General features: G+C 37.1%; 1 pseudogene; it reads left to right on the top strand.

The window, feature by feature from the left end:
- The first annotated feature begins 5977 nt into the window (after positions 1 to 5977).
- On the top strand, positions 5978 to 8192 carry LOC149028691 (L-type lectin-domain containing receptor kinase SIT2 pseudogene; annotated as a pseudogene).
- Positions 8193 to 25783: the final 17591 nt, after the last annotated feature.

Raw genomic sequence — 25783 nt, 5'->3', positions numbered from 1 at the left:
CTTCTCAACAGACCCATACTGGCGATCAGGGTACCCATGACATACCCAATGCCCCAAACATTGGCAGTTTCCGCAATATTGCCAACATAATGGGCAATACGATGTAGCAACAAGCAGCCCAGTTCAATCAGATGCTGGCGGGTTTCATGACTTTGCACAATGAGACTCGTGCTAGTGCTAACGGGATTCCCCATGCTGTAGTCCTGAATACGGAAAGGTTGGCCGGAATTCCTCATACACATTTGATGGAGAGTTTCCTGAAACTGCAAGTGCCTACCTTCACCGGAGTGTCCAAAGATGCCTTGTTTCCTAACAAGTGGCTTCGTCAGTTGGAGAAGGCTTTTCGACATCTGCAATGTTCTGAAGCCCAAAAGATTATGTTTGCTGAACAAAAGTTGCAACATGAAGCTAACGCCTGGTGGATCTCCACTCGGCCTGTTTTGGAAGGTTTGCATGCGGATGTTGTATCTTGGGATTTGTTCAGAAAGATTTCTGTAAGAACTACTTCCCAGAAGTGGTGAAAGATGCGAAGGAGGCTGAATTTATGGCTCTTACGCAGGATCCTTGTCTTGTGTTGGAGTACCAACAAAAGTTTGAGCAGCTTACTTCTTTGCTCCAGACTCCTTGAAGCTTGACATCGTTAAAGCGAATAAGTTCTCTAAAGGACTGTGACCTGCCATTAAAGCATACTTCACTGTCCAGCCTATAAAGAGCTATGCTCAAGTGGTGCAGAACTCGAAGAAGTTGGAAGAAACTAAGAAGGAGAGTGCACGCGTGCAAAGACCCTGGCAGCCTAGGAATCCTGGTTTGGTGGATTGTAATGATCGGCGCTTTCTGAGACCTACACCCTACCCCACTCCTGCTTTCCAGCCTAGGAGTGTAGGCCAGAGCCCTAGTTCTCAGCAGCCCGGCCAGTTTAGATAGTATGGCGGGAATCGACCACTGTTGAATGCAAATGTTAGGCCTGCTAATGCAAATCCTAGGCCCTTGGTTCAGAACCCCCCAATTGCAGCTACTCCAGTGGGACCTAGCAATCCTGTTTGCTTCTTATGTAAGTAGGCTGGTCATTTTGCTCGTGCCTGTCCGAAGAGGCCTGTTCAGCAGTCTGCTCCTCTAGTGAAGAATGCTCTTGCTCCTCCCTCCGGTAGAGTGTTCAATATTTCCGGTACTGAACAAGATGCAAGCCCTGATGTGATTACAAGTACATTGTTAGTCACTTCTATTCCTGCATTTGTCTTATTTGATACAATTGCATCACATTCGTTCATATCATCTGCATTCATCAAGAAGACTGACCTAACGCCTGGGAAATTATCTAGTTGCTTACTAATTAGTACACCTACTGGTCCTACTGTGAAACTAGATAAGGGGTTAGTTAAATGTCCTATTTTGATTGGTGAGAAGAACTTGGAAGCCAATTTGGTACTTCTCGATATGAATGACTTTGATATTATTTTGGGAATCGATTGGTTGACAGCCCAAAAAGCTGTATTTCTTTGTTCTTCGAGAAGAATTCAGTTCCAGATCTGTGGAAGTCCGGTCTTTGAATTTCAAGGCGAGAGAAGAAGGATTGGTAAGAAGACCATGTCAGCACTGATGCAAGTCTACGCATTAGTGGATGATGCTTCATCTGAAGGCAAGGGTAAGTAGAGAAGAGAGTTGACGAAGTCAAGATTGTCTACGACTTTGATGATGTCTTCCCTGATGATCTATCTGGAGTGCCTCCAGATAGGGATGTTGAGTTTTCTATTGATCTCATCCCTGGTGCTGCTCTGGTATCTAAAGCTCCGTATAGAATGGCTCCTACCGAACTGAAGGAACTACAAAACCAGTTGAATGAGCTCATAGATAGAGGTTTTATACAGCTTACTGTATCATCTTGGGGAGCTCCGGTTTTGTTTGTTAAGAAGAAGGATGGTAGTATGTGTCTATGCATTGATTACCGTGAGTTGAACAAGCTGACCATCAAGAATAGATACCCGCTGCCCAGAATTGATGATCTCTTCGATCAGTTGAAGGGTGCAACAGTGTTCTCGAAGATTGACTTGAGATCTGGATATCACTAGTTGAAAGTAAAGTCCAGTGATATCTTCAAAACAGCTTTCAGAACAAGGTATGAACATTATGAGTTCAGAGTCATGCCTTTCGAATTGACTAATGCTCATGCAGTGTTCATGGACCTCATGAACCGAGTATTTCATGATGTGCTCGATAAATTTGTGATTGTTTTTATCGACGACGTCTTGATATATTCGAAAAATGAAGAAGAGCATGCAAGGCATCTAAGTCTCACTTTGCAAAGACTGCGAGAAAAGAAGCTTTACGCTAAGTTCAGCAAGTGTGATTTTTGGCTCAAAAGAGTAGTATTTCTCGGCCATGTGGTTTCAGCTGAAGGTATTCGTGTTGATCCCGAAAAAGTTCAAGCAGTGGCTGATTGGGAAAGACCGAAGATTGTTACGGAAATAAGAAGTTTCCTCGGATTAGCAAGTTACTACAGGAGATTTATTTAGAATTTTTCTCGACCGAAATTTCAGATCCAACGATCCGAAATTTCGCATGACAGTCCTACGTAGGATTGAAGCAATTTCCCAATAATAACTACAACCAGAGGTGTAAATGGATCGGATAATGGTATTACCATATTCACATCTATATATTCAGACGGATTCGGATAATATCCTATCGGTTTTCGGACGGATTCAGTTGGATTCGGATGATAATCAAATAATTATTTTCTTAAGTAGATTCTTCTAAATGGCCATGTTTACAGATTGAATATAGGCTTTCAACTACTTGTTGACATCTTTACCATTTTATTTGTGAGGCTAGGTGTGAAATTTAAGAATTTAGCAACTTTGGTAGTTATTTTAGTAGAAAATCTATAAAAATAGTCACATATCTCAAATAAAAAATTTATAAAATGTAGGTAAATAAATCCAAATAAGTAACTTAATCGGATAATTTTATCGGATGGATAATAATCGGTAAGAAATGGGTATACCATATCCGCATCTTATTAGTAATCGAACAGATTTGAATACTGCTAAACGAATACGAATGTTAATTTGGGAGCAGATTTCGATTATCCATTTACACTCTAACTACAAATGTATAATGTGCTTTATTGAAACAAAAACAAAATTTTGTTTTGGTCAAAAGAAAATCCATTGAGAAGAAGAACTATCATAAGCAATGGCATCTAATTTGCATAAGTTACAACGTCAACAATTAGAATTTTGTGGAACTTTGAAAATTTGACTGAAAGGACAATTCTAGACAAGGAATCTGCCACTAGACTAGAATCCTTGGAACAAAGAAAAAACTACACTTACCAAAGATTTGCTTAATATAGTTGATATCCCACAAGGTAGAGTCTACTTCTATTACTGAATCCTTCTTGTAAAGACCAACTAAACATTAAACCTAATCAAATCAAGAAACTTAATATTAGGACAACATAGAAGCAGGTTACGCAATTGCAGTTATTATAAGCAAAAGGCGGTTTGCTAGGCTGCTCTGAGTGTTATTAGAAGGTGCAAGGCGTCAGTGGGCGATGCAAGTCTCCCTTTTGTACTGGTTAGATAATTGGGTTGAATCGAATTTGATCATTGCTTCCATTGTGACAACCCCTTTGCCGAATGGTATGAGACAGGAAAGGTTGTTTGAGTATGTTTATGGAGAGGGCAATTGGAGGTGGGAGCGGTTTTATACTTACCTTCGAACCTTAGCCTCCAAATCCAATGGCTGTGCGATGTTTGGATTTGGAATCCTTCGAAAATTGGGATTTTCTCAGTTCGGAGTGCTTATGAGTGTATCACTTATGAGCATCAATCCCAGCAGATACAAGGAGGAGATGTAGTTATATGGAAGGCCATTTGGAAATTACGAGTCTCTAATAGGACTTGCTATTTTTTTTGTGGTTAGCTTGTCATGGACGGCTGCTTACTAATGAAAGAAAGAGGAGGCTAGGTTTGTTGAATGATGAGTCTTGTAGTTTCTGTTGCTTAATTTAATGGGAGGAAGACATCCTTCATACATTGAGGGGACTAATCCTATGTTAATGGTATTTCGTCTAAGCTCCTTCCCTGAATTGTTGTGCGTGGTTTAATGTTGAGGGTAAAGAATGGTTCAAAATGAACCTGGTAGAATTGTCTTCTGGTAGGCTTAGGGTCGAGAAGTGGATCCCTATGAAGGCAATCTCATTCTTTACCATTGAAGCTTGGTCCTCCCATAGGTCAGTGGTTGCCAACCCTTCCACAAGGATGAGGAAAATAGAGCGGATGTAGCACTGATGCCGACACGACAAAGAATCAAGGCCAACAGAAGGATGGATTGATTTTGTCTCTCAAACGGTTCTTTAGAAACAACAATATTCAACTGCCTTCAAAAAGACACACAAAACATGATTTTATAGTGCCAAGAAACTCTGAAAAAAATAAGTTACGAAAATACCACTATAAACAGTAAGATGCCCAAAATGCTCTCAAAACAATCCTGAAAAGCAAAAAACGACATCCATCACCACAAAGAAATGGGTCCTTCTCACGAGCTCATTTCGGATCAACATGGCGAATTTCATCCTATTCCGAATCTGGGACCTGAGCTATCCCATGTGCCATCCCATATGCATCAAGTAATTCCAAATTGAATGTTTTTTACCAAGAAAGAAATCTGAATGTTGATGCTTCTATCAATGACAGCAAGAATCTCAACCAAATTGGTGGGGTATTTCGACCACAGAGGCTTTGCAAAATGTTCTAACCATAATTCTCTAAGCAGAACGTTTAGCACTCAAGGAAGGGTTGATGCTGCCAAATTTAACGGAGATTTGGCTCTGGTCGTTTGGTCTAACTTCACAATTTCTTGTCTCTCCTCTGGTAAGGTGTCATTTAGTTGGATTGCCAGGTTAGTTTATGAAATTAAAACTATTCTTAATTAATTCCTTGGTACAAGTCTGGTCTCTCTCATGTAGAAACGTCAATCTTGCTGTTAATTGAATGTCAAAGATGACTTTGGTAATTAAGGAAACTTTATACTTTTTGGATCCGTCTTCAGATTTTGGGGTGGCCCTGCAAGCGAAGGCTTCTATTGTTTCTGTTGAGCAGTTTTTTTTTTTTTTTATTTTTTTTATTTTTTTTTTTTTTGGTGGGTCTCTGACCTGTTTTTGTTTCCCAAAAAAAAAAAAAACCAAACCAAACGTATATCAATGGAATTTAGGACTCTACTTCCATAGAAGGAGCTTCTGTGACGAGTTTTGAAGGGTTAATGCTCCACAACTCATTAGTGAGGCCTTTACAAATTATGTTTCTATAAGTGGGTTCTTTTTACCATTAGTTTTTCTTGATTTACATATGTTTCTATAAGGATCGATGGGTTTACCAAAAATATATAAAAAAGGATCGATGGGTTATAATATTAAATGGTCTGAATGGTTGGACCATGCGAGAATGGTTGGACCATGCGAGCTGTAGGTTTCATTAGTTCTGATAATTAGTATTCCCTAAAACCTAATGCTTTAAGTAATGCCTTCCAGTTTGTACCATCTCTTGATTATTTAAGTTCTGTGTCACAGAAAGTGCAAATGAAAGAAGAAAACTATAATGTGAAATGGCCAAACCCAGGTCTGACCTACAGTTTTTCCCTAATATATGTGAGTGTAATTAAGTTCTGCATTTTTCTTAAGAATGTTCTAGGTCTTCAAAAAAAATAATACTACATGCATGTTGGACTTTGACATCAGAAAACCAAAAGCACAGAAGACAATTTATGGGTTTGATAATATAAGATCACCAACCACTTACTAATCGCCACCCTCACTTTATAAACCATTTTTTTCAACTTCATTGTAAGCTTTTTCTCGGGAAAAAAGTGAAGAAATAAACCTTAAAAATAGGAATTTGGTCTGAGATTCTAAAAAGATTGATTAAACAAATAATGTTATAGATGGCAAGCATCTAATAAAGGGCGACAAGGAATGAACTCTTCGGGTTATCTGAAGCTTCAAAAAGACAGAAAATGTTTCTCGGATTCGCACTGTGGTTACTTCTCTTTGGGAGATGTCAAGCTTCACAAGAAGACGATGATGGTTTCACCTACAACGGATTTCGAGGAGCTAACTTGAGCTTGGAAGGCTTAGCACAGATCACAGAAGATGGCCTTCTCATGTTAGATAATTACACCACAAATCAAGAACAGGTGGGTCATGCTTTCTACCCTGAACCCCTTAACTTCCGGAATTTGTCTTCTGGTGATGCTTTTTCCTTCTCTACTACTTTCGTATTGGCTGTTTGGAAGTTAATCCAATTTGGTGGCCCTGGAATGGCTTTCGTGATTGCACCCTCAAGAGACTTCTCAGGTGCTTTGCCAGGCAATTACCTCGGCCTCTTCAATCTCACCACCATCGGCAAATCTTCCAACCATATCATTGGAATCGAGCTGGATACCATCCTCAACAAAGAATTCAACGACATCGACAGTAATCATGTTGGTATCGATATCAATGACTTGAAATCTGTTCAATCCGCACCAGCATCTTATTTCAATGATGAAAAGAATAGGTATGTGAACATAAGCCTCATCGATAGACAGCCCTTGCAAATCTGGGTAGAATATCATGGTGAAAAGAAGCAACTCAACGTGACATTAGCTCCTGTTGAAATCCCCAAACCAAAGATCCCACTTTTGTCCTTGAATATTGATCTTTCTCAGATTATCATGGATTCCATGTTTGTGGGCTTCTCTTCATCTACATATGCCATGCCAGTATGTCATCTGGTTTTGGGATGGAGCTTTAAAATGAATGGGGTGGCAAGAGAACTCAATCTCTCACAACTTCCTAAGCTTCCTTATCAGAAGAGACATGAAACGAGTAATGTTGCATTTCCTGTGGTAGCTGGTGCTGCTTTGGTACTGTTAGTGTCAATCTTGTTCATCATCCGATTTATATTGAAAAGGAAAGGCAAGTTTGCTGAATTGCTAGAAGATTGGGAGCTCGATTGTGGACCTCACAGATTCAATTATAAAGATCTCTACAGTGCCACCAAAGGATTCAAGAACAGTGAGATCCTTGGAGCTGGTGGTTTTGGGAAGGTCTATAGAGGTGTATTACCAAATTCCAAGACAGAAGTTGCAGTGAAGCGAGTCTCCCACAATTCTAAACAAGCAGAGAGAGAATTCATTGCTGAGATCACCAGCATCGGTAAATTAAGGCATCGGTATATAGTATCTCTCTTGGGCTATTGCCGTCGTAAAGGAGAACTTCTTCTAGTCTATGATTTCATGCCCAACGGGAGTCTTGACAAGTTCCTTCATGGCCAAGCAACAACAAAGACAATGCAGCTGAGTTGGTGTCAAAGATTTCAAATCATCAAGAATGTTGCCGCTGCTTTATTATATTTGCATGAAGAATGGGAACAAATTGTGGTTCATAGAGATGTGAAGTCCAATAATGTCTTGTTAGACATGGAATTAAACGGAAGATTAGGCGATTTTGGGCTTGCAAGATTATATGATCATGGAAGCGATCCTGATCAAACAACCCATGTTCTGGGAACACTTGGTTATCTTGCACCCGAAGTTTGTGCAACGGGAAAACCAAGCCCTAGTGTTGATGTGTTTGGCTTTGGGGCTCTTCTACTTGAAGTTGCATGTGGTAGAAGACCCATAGAACCAGAAGCATCTGAAGAGTGTATGGTGTTGGTGGACTGGGTGATCTCATGTTGGAGTAAGTGTAGGATTCTAAACACTGTGGACCCAAAATTGGGGATCAACTACGATGTGGAGGAAATGGAGTTAGTTCTAAAACTTGGATTGCTTTGCTCCCACTCTGTTCCAACTGCAAGACCATGTATGAGACAAGTTATGCGATATTTGGAAAGGGAAATTTCCCTACCAAGGCTGACCCCAAGTGCTCTCACAAGCGCCATTGATATCACATCTATTAATGGTGCATGACACCATTTAGTGGATTAGGATGTGTTGAGGATATCGTATTTTACCATCACAGTTGCACAGTTGGAAATGACTAACATTTTTCAATAAAGACGTCATGAGTTCAACTCGCCTTGTTGTTGGTATACGTAATATCCCCTCTTCTTATATAAAATATAAAAAGCTCTCTTGTATAGGAAAAGAAAAGGATATATTATTAGAATACTTTGTAATGCTATGTATTGATGACCATAAATCTTTAGATATGATAATAGAATTTTAATGAAATGCATATCAGGAGGTTCCCTCCTGTTAGATACACGATTATGACCATAGAAGGCGAAAGAACCCAACCAAGTTTTTGAAATCTTAAGAGGGCAAGGCCTTCTTAGCTAATAGGTGGGCATCATTATTACAATTGTGTGGAATATGAAAGCAAGAAACTGATCTAAACCTGTTCAACAAAGCCATTGAATTGAATCTTATACTACCACAGTCGAAGGCTAATCTAACTAACAGACTAAAAAAACCTAGAAATTAATAGATTCTAACTCTAGAGCAGCAGCAAATAAGAGAACATCCCTAAGTGCTTCAGCTTCCGTTACAATAGCAAATCAAGCGCTTCCGGCAATACATTGACCTGCAAAGAAATTATCCTCCCGATCCATTATGTAAAAATCCATGCCGCTTAGGTCAGAACTAGCTCTCCAAGCACCATCTGTATATATTATAATTTATAAAACTAATGGAAGCCTGGTGATAAGGTTTTGGATAACCAATGAGCAGCAAATGAAGTGGAATTTTGAGGGATACTTCAGAAAATATGAGAAACCATATAAGAATTGTAAGAGCAAATGCCATTTTCTAACCCAGATGTGGCCTGCCCATTTGGTTAATTAAAAATGAAAACCACACAACTTGATTTCCCAGCTTCCCTTTATTGGGTCGAACTGATGTGACCAATACTCATAGGGACAGGACAAATTAATTTGTTTAAATATTGTTTCTGCTGCTGTCCCAATAAAATCCATTTAGTAGTTTATACGAGTGAAATCGCTGAGGTGCATTAAATATGCAGCAACGTACTCTGTGTGATTGAGATTAAAACATAGGTTGAGATTTTGATCTTGGTCACTCATTTCGTAAATGTTACTTTAAATCACTTATATTAAATGAGTACTCAAGATTGACATATGGATCATCGTTTTAATCTTCATTACACGCAAACGCCGTAACATCCAAATTGGACTCTTAACGAAGACTGTCTATTGCAATGATTATGGTTCGGTAGTTGAAGTTGGCATAAAAAGTCCGGGGTGGTGGAGATTGTGGGCTGGTGTTTTATTTTTTAGTCAAATTTTTCTAAGCCAATGACATTAAACATAAGTGCAAAAGTCTATGCAGTAAATAAAAGATTTCATGGTCATTGGCTTAAAAAAAGTTGACTAAAAAATAATTAAGAAAAAAGTTAATGCCAATCTCATTCACTATGATAAAAGATCACCAGCATCTATCCATACTGACTCCAACAAAAATAATATATATAGACTTTTTTGACAAGATATGGTAGTAGTTGGTGATGATCGATGAATCATAATGCTGCTGCGAATTTTTTATTTTTTTTTAGTCTTCTTTGATGGATCATCCAACTGCAACGAATTTGGACTATTTGGTTGTGTGAGCCTTCAATGTTACTTGCAACAAATATTGAATTTGTTGAGATTTTGCATGTTGCGAACATTAAATTTGCACACTGTATCTAATCCATTTGTAGTGGTTAGTTTTCAAAATTAATTGCTTCTTTTTTTGGGGGGTAGAATTTTAAATTAAAATTAATTGCTCGAACGTATATAAATCAATGTATAATAGAAGTTGGCTTATAAGAATAAGAACAGTTGAGAAGATAACCCACATAAATGTGAAGAATTTCTAATTTTTTTTTTTGGGTTTGTTTGTTAGGTAAAGTTATGAAGAATGTCCTATCCTCATAATAAATGAACAAGAAGTCCTAGGTTTACATAGCTCTTGAATGGGTTAGAAGTCCTCATTTGATAGGATTACAAGTCTCATGCTCAGGTTGTTCATTCAGTAACTGTTACAACACTTTCATTCAGTGATCAACTGAGTTACGGACTTGTGCATTACAACCTCTCATCGTGCTCTATGTTTTTGAATTCTACTAAGAGTCCTCCAGGTTCGCTAACATGCCCCTACAGGCCTAATGCATTGAGTTTGTTCAACAGGAAATTATGGAACTGTTGATGTGGAAGGTGCTCTGTGAATATGTTGATCTGTAGTTGATAGAATATGATCATCGAGTAGTTGGTGTTTGTTCACCTTGTTGTGAACAAGCCGAGGTCAATTTTCACATGTTCAGTTCAAATGTCAAAGAACGGATTTGTTGTGAGAAAAGTACATGGCTCCCTTGACACACCATAACACCAATGTGGCAAAGAGATAAATATGAAGATCCTTCATCAAGACTATAAGAATGTTAATTTTGTGGCAGCATTGGCCAGATTCAATACTAGATTCTACAAGTAGGCCAAAACCATGGTGGCCTACTTGCATGAGCTCCAGGAGATAAGACTATTAGGCGTGATAAGGATGATTTTTAATCATTTTTCTAATTGTCTCTAATTTGAATTCTTTCCATATCATTTCATCCTCTCATTTGAATTATTTCCATATCATTTCATCTTCTCATTTGAATTCTTCCTATTCATCACTTCTCTCATTTAAATTCTTTCCATGTCATTTCATCTTCCCATTTGAATCATTTCCATTCATCACTCTTCTTATTTGAATTCTTTCCATTTATCATTCTTTACATTTGAATTCTTTCCATACCATCTCATCCTTCCATTTCATCAATTTCCTAATTTGGCTTTGGCTTGATTAGGTTTTTCTATTAAATCATTTCCATACAAACATTTCCATGTATTATATTTACATACAAACATTTCCATGTATTGTATTTCCATGTTTTATATCTTTCTTTTATTGTTCATAGTTACCTAATAGCATGGGATGTATTGTATTTGAGATTCTCTCATATGAAATCATTCAACCATTTTTCCCATTGAGGTTGTTTCTTAATAAAGACTCCAACCCAAGAAAACGGATAACCTCTAGTAGATTTTCTATCATCAAGACACCTAGTACAATCAGCATCCAAAAGTTAGGGCTAGACAAGAATTCTTATAAAATGTTAAACCCTTGGGAAGTGACCCTTGAGGTAGCATAGAATATGCTTCACAACAAACCAATGGTTCTTCATAAGCTGTGCATAAATTGGCACACCTTGTTCACGACAAATTAGAAGTCTGGTCGAGTATGAGTGACATATTGGAGAGCACCCACAATGCTTTTATAGTAAGTTGGATTCAGCATTGATTCACTATCGAATTTGTTCAATTGTGTTAAAGTGGAGATGGGTATTGAGCTAGTTTGCTATCAATTATGTTGACTTTTGTTAGAGAACCTGTGATGCACTGAAATTGAGAGTGTTGAGGAGACTATGTTGCCATCTCATCCATCTCTAACTTCATCACTATCTTGTACTTGGTTGTTAGATTACATTTAGTTATAAATAGGGATAATTGATGTTGTCCCTTGTACTTTGATTTTATTACTACTTTATCTCCTGTACTTTTTAAAATTACTATTCCAACATTTAACTTTGTCAACAATTATTAATGCCCCCCTACCGTTAAGCTCCGTTAGTTTACTGATGATGTGGCATCTATATATTTTTTCAAAATACCAAAAATAACCTTGCAATTATCTTTTTACTTTTTTGCTCTTTTTTCAAGTTATAATACTACCCTTAATAGGAAAAAATTAACTTTAATTTCATTTTTCTTTTTTAAAAAGAAACCACCAAATAAATGAAAGATGTGATTTTTTTTTCTCTAAAAATAAATCACCAAATAAAGGAAAGGTGTAATTAAATAGAAACTAAAATATTAAGAAATATCAAATTTAATTCAAAGCTGAAAATTGAAAATCACCTAATATATGCTGACCATTATGCATGTTACCAAATTTTTTATTAATATCTTATATGCTAATTTGTTTATAAAACTTCCATCATGGTGATTATGAAAAATTTAAGTGGAATGTGAAAGTTTCAACAATCATAAGTATGTGGTCCCACCAAATCCAAAAATAACTATAAAATATAAGATTTTAAGGATATAATTGACATGCAATATAGTTTTTATAAATGAGGGTACGTAATGCCATATTTTTTATTTCGTAATTTTAAAGGCAAAATAGACATTTCATATTTGATGTTAACAGCCACTTAATACCTTTAGAAGTGAGGGGGGCAATAGTAATTTCACAAAGAAGGGGGTTTGATTAGTAATAAAACCAAAGTATAAGGGGGCAATAGTAATTATCCCTTATAAATATTGTTGTACTTCACATATCAATACGTATGAACATTACTTCTTACAGACGGAGATGCAATCCATCTTTGTATCTAGTGATAGACATCCCCAGGAAAATAGTGAGAAGGGCCACGTCCGTTATGGAAAGTGTTGATCCAATGTGGTGAGGGAAGTCAGCTAATAGTTTGTCAATACTTCCTTTGAGAATGATGTCACTCACACAGATGAGGATGTAAGTAGTCCCAGTGGGCCGTGTATAGATAAAAAGAACGGTGTAAATTTTGAAACTTTGAAAACTATATTCTAATAAAAAAGAATTGAGCTAATCAAACCAAGCTCGTGAGGCATGTTTGAGACTTTATAATGAATGATGCAATTTGCAAACATGATTTGGATGTTCAAGATCAACAAACCTTGGAGGTTGTTTCATAAATATTGTTTCTTGAAAAATCCCATGAAAAAAGACGCTTTGAATATTAAGTTGTTGTGTGAAGCAAGAGTTAGAGACCATGACAGAGAGGACCAATCAAATAGTTGTTTGTTTAACCTTAGGACTAAGAGTTTCATTATAGTCAAGACGTTCCTATTTGCTGAACTTTTTGGCCACTAGACGTGCCTTGTATCTTTCAATTGACCTATCTGCCTTTCTTTTAATCTAAAACACCCATTGGCAACCAATGATGTTTTTTGTCTGGTGGAGAAATAAGAGACCAAGTGCCACTCTTTATTAGGGTTGTGAGTTCCTCATCCATTGCCTCAACTAGGGGTGCAAGTTTGGCCCTGGCGGCCCTGACCCGCCCTAAGCCCGCCTTGAGCCCGAATAGAGCTTGGGCTAAAGATTTTGGCCCTAAGGGCGGGTTAGGGCCAAAATATTCTAGCCCTGAACTAGGGCCAAGGGCGAGCCTGGGATTACTCTCTGGCCCGCCCAGCCCATCCCGCCCGTCCCTGATTTTGGCCCTGATTTTGGCCCTAATCTTGGCCCTGATTTTGGCCCTGATCTTGACCCTAATTTTGGCCCTGATTTTGGCCCTGACTCAGGCCCTGATCCTAGCCCTGATTTTGGCCCTGATCTTGGCCTTGATTCTGGCCCTGATCTTGGCCTTGATATTAGCCCTGATCCTGACCCTGATCCTGGCCCTGATTTGAGTCTAAAGACTCTGAACCCTCCACCCAAATGGAGAAGAATTAATTGTAATACATATAGGTGGATACTTGACAAGTGTCAAATTTTAGAAACATGATCATGTTTCGTAGAAAATTAATAAAAATAAATTATAACCTCATTACCAATGTTATAAGCATCTATTTGATTTTGGCCCTGATCCTGACCCTAATTTTGGCTCTAATCTTAATATTAATTTGATGAGGATCATGTACTACAGTACTAGATTTTTACCCTAATCTTTATACTAACATTGATATGAGTCTTGATTTTGACATTTAGTCACTTTGATCATATTAAACTATAAATTCACTTTTTATATTATTTTTAAGGTAATTTTTTTTTTCAACAAAGTCATTTTTAGTTCAATAAAATATTGATTTTGTTTTTTGACTTAGGCGAGATAATATATTATAAATAATAAAAACTATTACATAAAGAATTAATATCTAACAAATCTATACCCAAACTTCTCATTATGAATATCTAACAAATCTACTGTGATATTTCAAAAAAATTTATTAAAAACATATAGCTATGTTTGTAACTAAAACATCATTTTCTTTAACTATGAATTTTTTTTTTTTTTTTTTTGGTTGAATACTAAATTATCGTCAATTTACTTGTTAACCTACGGCTTAAGTTCTTGACTTTGAAAATAAAATTTTCATTTATCAGATTCCTTTTGAATTATGAATATCTGATGTTTCTAAGTTTACAAAAAGAGTTTGTGTGACATTCTCTATAATTGACTTGACTTTCAAATATGCCTAAATTTAATTATAATTATTCTCTCTACTTAAAGACTTCATGAATAATTTAACTCTTTGCTGCGGGAGAAAAACCAAAGAAAAAAACAGAATAAAAGAGAGAGAGAGAGAGAGAGAGAGAGAGAGAGAGAGAGAGAGAGAGAGAGAGAGAGAGAGAGAGAGAGAGAGAGAAACTTGGGGGAAAGACAAATTGAAAATTTGGAATGAAGTTTAACCATTGTCTTAGAAGCTAGAAATTAATTGAGGATTGAGATAAATCTTTTTCTTTTTCCCCTTCGAGCTTACATATAATAACCATAATTTTCATCGAATAGCAAATTAAAAAAACCCTAGAAATTTGGATTTTTATTTCTCTCAAATCTAAATGGGTATAAATAGTTAAATACATATTGAATATAAGTTTTGGATTATTTATTGACATCTTTACTATTTTATTTTCCAAAACTGAGTTTGGAATTTAAGTATTTAATTACTTTAATATGTATTTTAATTACTACCTGTCTTACATTTGATATTTACGACCAAAGATATGGCCAATTAAAGCTAGGGACAAGGCCAATTAGGGCCTGGGCCAATCAGGGCCAATCAAGGTCAGGGTCAATCAAGGCCAATCAGGGTCAGGGCCAATCAGGGCCAAGGACAGGGCCAATTAGGGCCAGGGATAGGGCCAATTAGGGCCAGGGATAGGGCCAATTAGGGCCAGGGATAGGGCCAATCAAGGCCAATCAGGGCTAATCAGGGCCAATCAGGGCCAACCCATCCCGCCCGGCCAATTAGGGCTGGAATGGACTTGGCTTGGCCCTGTAGGGCTTAGGGCCAGGGACAATAATCATTGGCCCTGAACTAGGGCCAGGGCGGGAATGGGCTCAAATTATACCATATAGGGCTGGGCTTGGGATTGCAAAAGCCCGGCCCAGTTGCAGCCCTAGCCTCAGCTGGTGAGGGTATTTATTGGCAATGGTAAAGTTAGGAGGTTCTATTAGGTTTAGGTCAAGAGGTGGCGTAGACGGAATGAACAACTTTGGTTTGCAGGTTCCATCTTTGGTTCTAGTGACCACAGGATTAGAATTGATCGATTGTTGGGAAGTTAGTAGATATTATCTTAGAAACCTGAATACTATAACTAGCTAACAATAAAAAAGATGAAAGAAGATAAAGCAAGAGAGAGAAGAAGGAAGAAGTGAAGAGAATTGGGAAGAGGGGTAATTGTGCAAGATTCAACAGCTCTCCTAAGTTACTTTACCTATAGATATGAGATAATCTCCTAGATTATTACAAAACAAGGAAAGTTATATTTTAATATATTCTCAGAATATTCACATAATTTGGAACCAAATAAGGAAAGATGTCATAAGAATCATTTTGTCGAAAAATGCCATGTCAACATTACCAAATCAGCATTGCCACATCAGCCTCCATAAGTTTTGATGATGACAAACATGAATTATTAATGGCTATATTGAGTTGTGCATATCTAGTTCAATATGAGAGCAAGTTGACCAAATCCAATTCAACGTTGGATGCCCAAGCCCAAGCCCAAGTGAAGGCCAAGACCAAACCAAGATAGACATGAAGTCTAAATCAAGATGAGTATGAAGAATGGAGTAAACAAATATTTAAGAACATCAACTCAAGCTCAAGCAATAAGACTTAGCAAATTGGGGCCTAGGACACCTCTTTACACATACAAAGGTAATCACACTCATTTGCATCAAAACCAAGTGCATCATGTCATTAGAATGACCTATGACATGTTAGGAGAATGTGTGTGGACTTAGGAGTGTTTTAGACGAAGCTCTGTCTGGCCCCAAATGGACATCCATCTAATCACAGAAGCTCAAACGAATTTTCATCTGAGTAGACGAAGATCCGTCTGACCAAACGGGCTTTCAAACAAACATCTGTCTGTATAAAAATGCTCCAACAACTAATTTTTCAAATGGCTATATTTTCAAATGAACCTTCGTCTGAGCAAAAATTTGCTCATTCTCTATCCGTTGAGGGTTGGGCTAAGGCACTTGAAGCCCATCTATATAAGCCCAATCCACCCCCCCCCCCCCATTTGAGAGTAACAAACTTGCTAATTGATCATCTACTCCCCAAATACTCTCAAGCTCTCAAATTACAAGAATCATCGCTCAACGTATTGCCATGGGAGAGTTGCAATCAATTGTGTTTTGCCTCTCACCCTCCACACTTGAAGAACACACAAAGGCATTTAAACAAGCTCATTAGAACAAAGCTTGAAGTGATTGAAGGCTTTTGTTGGAAGGTCATTCGTGGTACATATCACTTTTTTTTTTTATCCTCCTCTCTCCCCCCCACAACGCAGAGAGAGGCACCCCCCCCTTTTTGGGATATTTTTTTCTTTTTTTTATTTTTGTTTTTTTAAATTCTAAGTTCAGGTAGACTAGAATTGGTTTTTTGTGCTCTTGCCCTATTGAACAAAGATTGTAGAGGATTCTCTTGCCCATGAACAAAGATTCTAAAAGGGTGCTTCTGCCCCATAACAAATATTGTAAAGGTTTGATACTCTACCCATCGTATTGAAAAATAAGAGATCACTAGTGAAAAAAATCTCTTTTGAGGCAAAGAGAGGAGTGGACGTAGACTCGTAAAGTCAAATCACTATAAAATCCTTGTTTTGTAAGTTGTGTGTTTGCAAATTTCTTCAAGTTCAATTTATTTTATTCAATTACATTTAAATTTGCATAATTAATTTTGTATTTGCAATCAAATCAAAAAATTAGAAAAATCTACTAGTTGCAACTTATTCACCCTCTTTTAAGTTGCATTAACACATTCCAATCTATTCTTACTTGCAGCCTAAGTAAGCTATAAAAGTAAAACACTTACTAAAAACGCAACTTTACCCCCACAATACATACAGCATAATCACCAATTGCATGATGTGTGTCTCCTGAATCTGGATACCAAACAAGATCTGCAACAAAAGATGGGGCGTATTCCGAAAAATTTGCTGCACCTGCAACTAGGGAATTTATCTAGTGTGAAATGGATGATTAAAACGTTGATGGCAATCAATGCCTTATGGCCTCTTCAATTGCAAATTTATAATCATCAAAAGAAATTCGAAGAATTATGAGAACCATTATATCCTTGGGCAAGGATATAGTGTGGGAGGAATTCTTATAAGGTATAAATAATGTTGCCCCTTGTATCATTGCTTAATTACTATCTTATCTCTAATATTTTTTGGAATTTATAATCCAACTTTTGACTTTATTTACAATTATTAATGATATTGCATCTTTATATCTTTAAGAAAACCTAAAATTTTATCTTCGATTATTTTAGAAGTCCTCATCTGATCGGGTTTACAAGTCTCAAGCTTAGGTTGTTTAGTAATGGTACAAATCTCATTCATTCGGTGATCATCTAAGTTGCGTGCATTACAACCTCTCTTGTGCTCTCCGTTGTTGGGAGTTAGGGGTGTCAATTTTCAACCCGAACCGTTGAAACCGGACTGAACCGGCCCCAACCGAACCTTAATGGGCTGTGTTTGGGTGAAGACCCTCAGCCCGAACAGTTTAAGGCTGGGCGGGGCCAGCCCGTGTGCGGCCCGCTAGCCCGAACCGATAGGCCCAAACCCCAGCCCGTTAACCCGTTTGAATAAATAAAAAAATTTTTAAAAAAAAAACCCTTATTCCTTACGGTTATCACGCATTAACTCATTGTTCAACTTCAACCCACCCCACGTTTCATATTCTTGAGAATTTAAATTTTAAATTTCAAAATTTTCATTATTTTAATTTTTAAATTTTACCAAAAACGGTAGCAAACCCTATTTGGCTATTTCATTTAATTTTAGAAACACTTCAACCCACCCCACGTTTCATATTCTTGAGAATTTAAATTTTAAATTTCAAAATTTTCATTATTTTAATTTTTAAATTTTACCAAAAAACGGTAGCAAATCCTATTTGGCTATTTCATTTAATTTTAGAAACACTTCAACCCATCCCACGTTTCATATTCTTGAGAATTTAAATTTTAAATTTCAAAATTTTCATTATTTTAATTTTTAAATTTTACCAAAACGGTAGCAAACCCTATTTGGCTATTTCATTTAATTTTAGAAACCTACCGCCTTAGTTTTCTACCAAAAACAAAAAAGAACCTAATGCCTTAATTCCTTAATCGGTTAATCCTTACCGTTTCTGTCTTTCTGGTTTCACTTTTAGTTGCAGAATTTCTTTCACTGTTTCGTAAAGGATTTTCACTTTTACAATTTTACTTTCTTTGTTCAGTTACTTTCACATTTTACCACTCTCTAGCAAATCTATTTCTTATCACAAGTAATTTTAAGTTGAGCCTTCATATAAATCTAATTTTATTGGGTGAAGATTGTAAGGTTGACCTACACATGATAGAAGAATCTAAATTTTTTATTTTTTTGGGGTTGGGGGTGTTTGGATCAAGGCATCAAGCTAATGCCATCACTAAATTTACTTGGAGTCTTCTTCCTCTCTCTATCGTAGTTTTTTGTGTGAAGAGTTGAGGAAAAATAAAAATAAGTTTCAATATTGATTTTTAATTTAGTCCAAACCGTTAGCCCAAACCTCTAACCAACCCGAACCCAAACCGCACCGAAACCGTTATCTTTTAAATGGACTGGGGGATTTTCAGCCCGAAACCACTCCAAACCGCACCGTTGACATCCCTATTGGGAGTAAATAGGAGTCCTCTAAGTTTGCCAACAACTAGGAAATCCATATAGAAAACTAGTCTGCATGATCGAAACTATTCTCCATTAACTTGAAACTTCTTCTAATTTTCTTCTTTCCAAGCTGCTCCACTTCACTTTAGATTTTAAATGTTGCAAATGCCAACCTTTCTTAATGGCGTTCACTTTACTCTCGTTAACTTTCTCCTTAATTAGTACCAAGGAATTCGCAAGAGATGTTTGGGTTTTCCAATCCATTTTCCAAACATCTCAAGGTCTATATATTAATCAACCTACTCGGTCTTAATTCACTAGTTTTAAATCCAAGGTAGAAGATTTTCTCCTCAAAAAAAAAAAGAAACTTTTTTCAACAAGTAAAATTTTACATGTTGATCTTTTGAAATAAAAGCTTTTTGAGAAAATCTTACCCAAACGAATAGTGGCTCAAGGGAAAACCTACCTTTGATTTGTCTATTCAACTCTTAATATTTGTGGACTTTAACTATAGACATTCACATGTTGGCCATATCTTCCCACCCTTGTATATGTGAAACTCTTTTAAATTTGAAGGGGTTAAATAATAAAAAAGGGCAAGCATAAGTCACCCAACCAATATCCAAAATGATTTGAGATACACTCTTTTGAATGGTAGATGAGTTACAGAGTGTGGGCCAAATTAAAGGCTTTTAACTCTGACATGCTAACTTCTAGGTTGTCACTATTAGCCAGGACCACAACCCCAGGGCCCAATCCCCAGTGGACCAGCCACCCCCAACATTTTGGTTGCAGTGCACATAAAGAGACAGACGATAAGGTTGGCACTTGGCAGTGAGAATACTCCAGGGCCATTCTTATATTTTTATACCATTGTTGCCAAAAAAAAAACCACCATACGGTAGCATTAGGATATTGCCAACTTTCTCTGATGATGATGATAGATGACAAGTGAGAGGAGAAAGTAGTGATCAGTTAGGATCCTTCTACTTGTATGGGTATAGGTTAATTACTCTTTTAGGAGGGGGTCCATCTCTTATTTATTTTGTCAAGACTTAAAAAGATGGGTTTTTTCTTCTTAACTGAGCGGTAGAACCATGAAGGGATGCAAAGCGATGAGCAGAGTCGTGAGTAAAGGATCCGAACTCAGAAATGGCAACCGTTGCATCACTCCACTCCAGATAACCTTTTCCTAGATACCAAGAAATTCTACTAGTGATACTTATATTTGTTGATCATCTTACCAAGTATATATGTACTAAAAGATACATCAAATAATACTAACAACTTTGACACCCAAAAAAAAAGAGGGAGAGCAACAACTCAAATCTTATCCCAAAAATACAATAATGTGAGTATAAAATTGTGGTTGAAATTCAATTCAATCTGAACACCTGCCATGCATTAGGATTGGATTCTACTCTCAATTTAAGAACCACCAGCAATGATACGGGTAGAAATCTTGTTTGTGTAAGTCAACTAACATTTGTGGTGAGAGAGAAATTTTTGGAAATGGTCCATCTCTTTGTCTTGTTACCAGCAGATCTAATCTTTTTATCAGCTTTTGGTACAGAAATCTTTTTCTTGTGATATTTGGGCTGGGCATTGGCCCACGAACCATTGAGTTTTCAGAGCCTTCTTAAGATTTGCACAACTCTTCTTCACCTAGCTAGCTTTGGCAAAAATATTTGGGAATAGTGAAGATTTAATTAAACAAATTCTTAAACTACTAGCTAGTGAGAAAAAGATCAAGGCCCAAATTTTTCTAGAATATTCTTTTTATGCATTATATATAGGTTTTTTTTTGTCTTTTCAATATCAGGCATTATCTTATTTTGAAATCCTAAAAACTCAAATATTTTTCCTAGCTCATTCATTCTTTTTGATATAGAATATTTCTCTTTTCCTAATGCAACCATACATACATGATTTTAGCACCTAGAAACATTGAGAAACAATGAAGATGTATAGAAACAGGAAAATTTATTTCTCACCTAAAAGTAGGGAAGCTAGGGGAACAAAAACATAGTCATACAACCCAAATCTCTGTTTGTTTGGGCATAAAATTTTGGAAGGAATAGATAGAGCTTTATGTTATGCATTGATTTTGTAAAAGTGAAAATTGAGATAAAATTTGAAGGTTGGATAGAAGCAAGCAAGTCACACACCTTAAGTGTATGCCGAAAATGATTGGGTTTGGGCTTGGGCATGCCATGAGATACTTCATTTGAATTAATAGTAGATGGGTTATGGACTGTGGGCCAAATTAAAAGGCTTTTAACTCTGACATGCAAACTTGTAGGTTGTCACTATTAGCCAGTACCAAACACTGCGGCCCAATCCCCGGCCAGTAGACCAGCCAGCAGCCACCTCAACATTTTGATGGTAGTGACAGACAATAATGTTGGGACTTGGGACTTGGGAGTTGGGACTTGGGAGTGAGAATACGAATACATTGGGGCCTATTAATTCACATATATATATTTTTGTGTCATTGAATTGCTTTGGGGGCAGAAAACATTGTAGCTAGCATTGCATTGCAGGGTGCCATCTGTAGTATATCACTGAGGAGGAGGAGGAGGAGGAGGAGAGAAGCATGGGTCAAGTGACAGAGAAAATATTAGAGGAATATGATGATGAGCTTATTTTGTTTGGTTCACGGTTCACTAGAGTGAGAAAATGAAGAAACAAATATCATTTAAATTAACAAATAAATCTATCTGTCTGTCTGTCTGTCTGTTAATATATAGCATTACATAAACCAACCGACCGACACCGTAAGGCACCGCCCAACAGAACCGCCTGTCTAGGCCAATCGGTGGTCGGTGGTCGGTGGCAGCTGGGCATAGGAGGGCACAGGAGGGCAGAGGAGGGCAGAGAGGGGAAGTTTCCCGATAGCTAGCTAGCTAACTAGATAACGTTACATTACCATTACATATCATATGGGCCTGACTCCTGAGCCTGACCAAATGAGCCAGCCACGTGGGCCTCACTTATTTTAGGCCCTAAACCCAACCACACCTCCCAAGTCCCAGGTCCCAAGTCCCACCACATATGCATGGCCATGGAGCATGCATGAATTGATGATGAGATCATTAGATTAGAATAGATTCCCTTCCTTCCTTTTTAATTACAGCTTACAGCTTACAACTTACGAGGGAGGAGGAGGAGGAGGATTCCAAGCCTGACAGAAACGGCTTCTTCTCTCTCTGTCGACTTTGTTATCTCTGTTAATAATTCTCTCTCCCTCTCTCTCTCTCTCTCTCTGTCACGTTTGTCCACTGTTACAAGGCTAATAACAACTGCCGCCGTTAAAAGTTAAAGCTTAACACTTAAAACGTGCTTCCGTTAATTCCGTCATCGTTAGGAGTTAGGTCCTTCCTTAGGAATTACTAGTTAGGACCCCCCGCCACTGTCTGGCACTGTTGTTGTTGCTGTTGTTACGTACCCGGTACCCTTAATTCCTCCGTCGTCGTCATCATCATCATCAACATCAGATTTTTCATTTCTTAACTTTTGTAACATTTACGGTACGACCGACCCATCCATCGTGTTTTCTCCTTCCATTTTCCTTTTCACTTTTCACTTTTCACGGCTCCATTTATTTACGGCTTGGCTTGGCTTGCTTGGCTTGGCTTGACTAGAGTACTAGGCTAGGTTTGCAGGAGGGAGGGAGGGACTAGGGAGAGTCCTGCACCGGCTCAACCGGGTTTTAATTTTCTTTATTGAAACCGGGTTTTGTTAAAATTTCAATTCATTAATTATTTATTCATTTTTCAAATTTCAAAGGAAGAACATGCAGCAACGTTGCGTCACTCAGAAGGATATCAAGTATCTTCAGTTTGGGACACCAGAATCCAGAAATTCAGAGCTGCAGAGGAGGAGGAGGAGCTAGACTAGAGGAGGGAGGAAGACTACTTAATTGTAATAAATCTCCTTGTTTCAGAAATTTATATATCCCAAACGTAATTCCATTCCATTCTTCCCAGCTAGATCGATCAACGGTAAATGCATGCATGGTCCAATCTTATCTGGGTTCATGCAGCCATGCAGCCATGCAGGCTCATCAATCATGATCTGATCTGTATATCTAGATCATCAACCTTGTATCATGATTTTTTTTTAATGAAAGGTAGCTTATTACTATGGGGTGCAAATTAAATTACTAATTTACGCTGCCAAGTGGGTCCGATTGATCACTGGCTGTACCATTAATCCCTGAATTAAGTTTTTAAATAACTTATAAGTCACTACATCAGGCAGAGATATAGGTGCTTCTTCTACCACTGAAGAAAAGTGAAAAAGAACACTTCTATTCTCTTGTAGTAATTGGCCAGCTCAGGTGACATTTTTTATTCATAGATCAATTCAAATTTACTAGTTTCTGAATGGGTTTGAAAACCTTTCAGGTTCCATAGAAAATCCCATATAGGCAACTGGAAAGTGCAGTAATACCAAACTGCACTTTGTGTGTTTGAGGGCAATAAGCCATTAAAGCAGAGCTGTAGATCAGTGCATAAGGTTAAGGAATATTAAAGTCACTATTTCTTGGACAATATATAAAGCCCCACATTGCCTTTTCATTTACAATTCTCTGAGAAAATTAATGGTAGATCAACATACACCCCAATCAGTTCAATTCACCACCCACCAAACAAACATCAGTGAATGATCTGTGTTTGGCAGCTAGCCAAAAGGGGTCTACATGATGGCCACTGCATTTTGTAATCAAGCTAACTAAAATAATGAAGTTCAAGTCTCAAAGTTATCTCAATTCCCATATGCAGAACCCAACAATAAACCCTTCTCCTTTGGGTATTTCCCTGTTAATAATATATTCTCCCTCCTCTTCCCTTCTTACCCAGGAGCTTTGAAAAAGAGATAGATTGGATTGTAATCTGCAACTTGCAGGCATAGAGAGAGAGAAAGAGGGAGAGAGAGAGACTTGGGAGTTGGGAATGGCAGAAGCTTAATATATAATAATGTAATGTCATTAAGCTAAGGCATATTTTAATGGGTATTTAGTGCAGAATGCAAGAGAGATGGTGATGGGGTCTTGGAGAGAGCTACCCATTGACAAAATTGTTCTTCAAGTATTGAATATACCACTGTGATCTCTGTGTTTTTTTTTTTGACTTTGAAGTGATTAAAGTACTTTAAACAGAGAGACAAGCTCCATGTGATCTGAAGCTGAGAGAAAGACTACTCTCCTCCTCGGCCTTTGAGCTTTGAAAGAAAGAAAGAAAGAATGAAGGAACCAATATTTTACCATCTGCAGAGTCTCACTTTGACTTTCTCTGCTATAATGTCTCTTATAGTATCTTTGAAACGAATCATAAAATTGATATTCTTAAGAACACAATGTGGTTTTTTACTGACTTGATCAAACTGTGATTATAATATTTCTCAACTTAAGAAGACAATGACATTGTCATTTGCAGCAGTGTCTCTCTTTTGGAAAAGAGCACACAATGTGCTTTAGCACTCACTTTACATCTGCGGTGTTTTTGAGGTTGAGCTCAAGAAAACTAGTCATCTTCACACAGAACGAGGGTTCTCTTGAATTATTCGATTGATATTTCTTCGGCTTGATGAAGTCACCTCCAAGGTTTTCTTTGGTGAAAGAGAAATTCATGCAGGAGTTACATTCATGTATAGCAAATTTAGAATGAGGATTTTGATTATTGCATTGATCAACATGCTAGAATTATGCCATTTAAGCATGCCTTCTTTTAAGTGGAAAGTGTAGACAATCCATCCAATTATTGCATTCACTGTTAAAAAAAAAAAAGTAGAAAAAAATAAATAAATATGTAATAGGGGCAAAGAGTAAAAGATGAAAGAAAATAATTTGGTAAAAAAATTACAAATGTAAGTCCTACATTTATCATATTTTTTACTTTTTCACAATTTTAAAATGTAATTTAGGTGAAAAAAGCAAGATGTCATATGACTCATATCAACAGATAGACACGTTATTTAAATCCAAAAGATTTGTTTGATTTTTTCAGTTTATTGAATCAAATAAATTATATTTTGTAATTTTATGAAAAAAAAAATTTAGCCATTTTTTCTACCCACTACAAATTCTTTCAAATAAATGATATCTAAAGGTGTCAATTGTTTCAATTTTGTGCGTGTATTGCTAAAGTCAGGGTAAAACATATCATCGAAAATCGGCAAAATTTCGTCGATTTTGGTAATTTCACTGACCAGCAAAATAAAAAATAGATCAAAACAAAAATGTTTAAATGTCGCGAAAAATCGACGATTTTTCGGCGAATCAAACTAAAGTCGTTGAAGGAGAAGAAGAAGAAAGAAAGAAAGAGAAAGAATCAAAAGAGAAGCATTAGCAGCGGCAATGGTAAAATATCACCGCCGCAGTTGAAAGAGGAAGAAACAAAAGAAAAGCAGTAGGAATGGCGGTGCTAAAACAGCACAGCTGCAATTGGAAGAGAAATACACAAAAAAGAACCAAGATATACCACCGCATATACCACCACCACCACACGCAAGCAAAAACAAATCGTAGTCAACGATTTTTGACGAGATTTCGCCGGTTCACCTGGTTCGCCAAGTAGCAAACCGGCGAACTCTACCGGAAGTTTGCACTCTAGCTAAAACAAACACCAAATAATCACCAACACAAATAGAAAAAAATTATAATATAGATTCCTCAACCAATTGTCAAAACAACATAATTAAAATTCTCAACCAATCGTAATGACATTATAAAAAATTTTCAATGAAATATCAAAACATGATTGTTTAGTTCAATAGGATAGGAAAATAAATAAAAAAACTTTTCTACTGAAGTAACATCATTTTTTCCCCACCCCATTTT

Source organism: Hakea prostrata, chromosome 1, assembly GCF_041222555.1.
Source record: "Hakea prostrata isolate BN-2017 chromosome 1, UWA_Hpros_2, whole genome shotgun sequence".
NCBI classification, from domain to species: domain Eukaryota; kingdom Viridiplantae; phylum Streptophyta; class Magnoliopsida; order Proteales; family Proteaceae; genus Hakea; species Hakea prostrata.
This window is presented reverse-complemented; position numbering and strand designations above follow the sequence as displayed.